The sequence below is a fragment of the Eubalaena glacialis genome, chromosome 5, assembly GCF_028564815.1.
Source record: "Eubalaena glacialis isolate mEubGla1 chromosome 5, mEubGla1.1.hap2.+ XY, whole genome shotgun sequence".
NCBI lineage: Eukaryota > Metazoa > Chordata > Mammalia > Artiodactyla > Balaenidae > Eubalaena > Eubalaena glacialis.
This window is the reverse complement of record NC_083720.1, coordinates 3,230,671-3,234,687: the sequence shown is the minus strand read 5'-3', so window position 1 is coordinate 3,234,687 and position 4,017 is coordinate 3,230,671.

Sequence of the window (4,017 nt, the reverse complement as noted above, 5' to 3'; positions counted from 1 at the left end):
GGCCGTGTCAGTGACATTGTTCTGCCCCTTGATTTTCCGTGGAACGTATCCGGTGGCCTTTTCCTTGTGGGGTATTCCTCGTGCGGGATTCTCCATTCATTCGTGAGTGATGAGAAAGAACCCACTGCCTTCCGCTCCGTGCAGCATGACTGGGGCTGCCGCGGGGCACAGGGCCCTGCCCTCGCGAAGCCCTGGTCAGCTGGGAGCCCCCGGTGCCAGGTTGAGGTCAAGGACAGGCCAGCAGGCGCCTGGCCAGCCTCCAGGAACGGGCAGAGTTGGCCGGGTGGGGACATGGGCTGTGCCTGCCTACCGCCCGCCCAGCCTCTCCCTTGCGTGAGGCCCCGCGAGGACATCCTGGAGGGCCTGAGTGGCCGCAGTGACGCCACTCCGGCCGTGGTTGGCTTGGCCCGTGCAGATGGAGCCATTCTTTTTTTTTTTGCCGCACTGCGCAGCGTGCGGGCTCTTAGATCAGGGACGGAGCCTGCACCCCCTGCAGTGGAAGCTCGGAGTCTTAACCACTGCACCGCCAGGGAAGTCCCAGATGGAGCCATTCTGACCAGTGAGGTGGGAGGGGACCACTGGGGCTCCCGGGGGCGGTTTCCTGGCTGTGGAGACCCCTCCTGGTGTAGGAAGTCAAGGGGGGCAGAGCAAAAGCTGGGAGGAGCCCAGGTACCCAGAGTCTCTGAGCTGTTATTCCCAGAGCCGAGGCGCTTCCATCCTTGAAGCCGCTGAGCTGAGGCTGCTGTTGCTGGCTGCCCGGCACATCTGGGCTGATGCCCTTCAGGACGAGCCCCCTGGCCTCCCTGCGTTGGGATCCTCCCCCCTTCTCCTCTTGGAAGGGGAGCATCCCTACGGGGTGAGCCCTGGGGCTGCCTCAGGCCCGCGCCATGTGCAGGGTGTGCCCCCCAGGCAGCCCGTCTGCCCGAGCCCGCGAGCACCTGCTCTCATTTTCCAACACGAGGGTGTGCACTGCGGCCACCGTAGCCTGGGTCTGCAGGATCTGGACTCAAAACCCCATCCAGAGCTGCCTGTCCTGGGGCAGGCGGGGTGGCCCTCAGGAAAATGAGCTGCACCCCTACCCCCAGGTCCCGGGACGGACATCTTGTCCTGAAAAGCCCCAAGGGTACATTCTCAGCCCAGCGTCCAGTTTGGGGTCAGGAAGATGACCTCAGCCCTCCCTGTTGCCCCGGGGACACCTGCCCCAGCTGGCGGCGTGGTCTCTGCCTGTCCCGATGGGGGCTGCCAGGCTGAGAGCTGCGCTGAGCGGGGCGCCATGCCTGCGGTTCCCCCGTGTGCCACCCAGCGTTGCCGAAATGGCTGCAATGGGCTGTGTCACTCAGATCCAGCCTCTGGGTTCCGGGAGCCATTTCTTACCAGCCCCCAGGACCGCCGTGCCCTCTGCCCAAAGGTCACCGTGACATTGGGCGTCACACGCTATAGCATCGCAGCAACGTGCCACACGTCTGTGGGTGCACAGGCCAGGTGATTGCTGAGCACTGCGGCCTGCCCCGAGGATACGCCAGGTGACGGCTCTGAGCCTGAGCGTCTTGTGGGAAGTGGGCTCTCATGGGCGCCGCACGGGTGGCTGTGAGGTGGACTGAACCAGGCCCACGCGGTCTAGCCACGGGCCAGGCGGTGTCAGGGCCCACAAGCGGCCTGTGTCCAGGCGGCCCAGCCCGAAGTCCCATTTCCTCCAAGGACCCAGGGAGCCCTGTGGACTCAGGTGTGTGGCCCTGCAGCTCTCGCCTGTCCCCAGAGCCTGGCTCCCCCCGTCTGCCTCGGAGGAGGTGCACCGAGGGGAACAGTGGTTACCATAGTGACTGGCCTGCCGCCAGCCGGGGCTGGTCGGGGTTAGCAGGGCAGGAGGTGACCTCTGAGTGTCCTGAGGGCTGGGTGGCTGTGAGCCTGGTGGCTGGTGCATTTAGAGGCCGTGGGCTGAGTCAGTGCTGGTGGTGGAGTGAGACCCAGAGGGGAGGCTCCTGGGGGGTCCTGCGGGCAGGGGAGTGACCTCAGGTCACGTGGCACATCTTCTAGGTGCCATCCAGCCTCTCTCCGTACTCCACCCTGTTCTGTGTCCCTGGCCGGCTGGGGGTCTGCTCCCCTAGGCAGCCACCTTCCTGTCCCACCCAGAGGTGACCTCCACCCCCGTCTCCCCATTAAAGACCCCCATCACCTTGAAGGGGATCAGGAGCTGAGGCTGTGCTTCGTCCCTCTGGGCTCTGCTTCTGGGGTGACTGCCCACCAAGGGTCACTGTGGAGGCCCAGGGCTGCTGCAGGGAGAGCCCCGGCACGGAGACGTGAGAGCGCCCTCTAACCTCCTCCCGCCCGTTTCCGGCTGGCCCCTTCCTGGGGTCGTTTTTCTTGGGGGCTCTGTGGTTAGGGGAAAGAGGCAGCTCATAGGAAAGTGCATTAAAAGTGGGTGAATGGTGGGCCTTCACTCAGGAAACGGTTACCGTAGCTGCTTGGAGCCACCCGACTCATCCCAGACGGAGCCCTCGGTCCAGTGCGGGAGACAGGACTTTTGGGAGGTCCTGGACCTGGCGAGGCTGGGCTGCCTGCAAAGAGATTGCTGTCATCCAGACAGGAAGCGGACAGGACAGCCACGGCCGTCCCCCGAGTCCTGTTGCACTTGACGGTTTATATCTGTTATCATAGTTAAACCTCACCACCCATAGGGTGTCAGTGACCTGGTGCCACAGAAAGCAAATTGAGGCTCAGAAAGGTTGGGTGACTTGCCCAAAATCACACAGCAACTGCCAGAGTCAAGATTCAAACCTGGGACCCCACCTCCCAGGTGGCTCTTTCCTGGTGGGGCCCTTGAGCCGAGGGGCCGAGCAGAGGTTTAATCTGGGTGTGTGTTTATTTCTCACCCTCCATTTAGGGCAGGTGGTGCCGGTCTGCCATGGTCAGTGGTGAAGTGTATTTTCAAAATGAATCCGTTTTAGTAAAAAGCAAGTCAGTATAATACAAAATGTTAAGTAGATGATGATTTAGTTGGTTCATGGATGGGGCCAACTTCACAAAAGTGGTACGGACTCGAATGATCCCAGTGTGGAAATCGCTGCCCTCTAACTTCTTCCAGAATTAAGATCGGGCAGCATCCACATCTTGCTGTTTTGCAGGCAGAAACCACTGATCTCCTTGTCCCCACCCCACCCTGAGCCGCAGTGGCAGTGGCTGTTTCCTTGTCTATCAGGCTTCAAGGATGCGACTAAGGGGGGAGGAGTGGATGGGTTTTCGGGGTCGCCGGCCGGCCCCCAGGCAGGAGCTCGGCTGGGTGGTTGGTATGGTGTCAGTTGGTACAGTGGGTCGGACTCCAGAAAGGCCCGATGGCTCAAGATCGGCTGGGAGGTTAACTAAAAGCACATTAATCCATGTGGCCTTCACAACCAGTAAATTTCCGCCTTGGGTGATTAGCAGTCCAGTGATTGTTAGTCTGTAGAGGCCGAGGCAGGCCTTTGTAGTAGCCCCTGCATCCCCCCCATTCAGGTGGTTTATCCACGTGAGGGCTGCCGGGCGTTTGCCCACTGGGGCTTTTCTGCTTTTTACCCCACACCGGGCATCGTGGGCTGGATGCACCGTTCCGGTAGAGAGGCAGTGGGGACGGGTGCGGGGCAGGAAGAGACAGCCAAGCCGGTACTGAGAAAACAACAAAACCAGCCCAAACAGACCTGGGTTTGAATGTGGGCTCCGCCTCTTAGCTGTGTGACCTCGGGCAGGTTAGGGAGCCTCCGTTTCCCATCTGTAAAATGGGAACGTGAACGCCGGCTGTGAGAGAGGCTCGCGTGGCCCACCCAGTGCAGACCCAGTCTCTCCCTCCACCTGAGGCTCAGTCTCTCTCCACGCCTGGTGAAGGTACATGTGATATATTTCTTACTATAAATCACAATATCACACCTGCCCACCCACAGCTGATGGGACCAGGCCAGAGGATCAGACCCCAGGGAACCAGCCAGAAGCAACAGACTCAATCATGTGGGAATCTGAACCCGAGAGGTGCGGGGTGTGGGCTCAGGT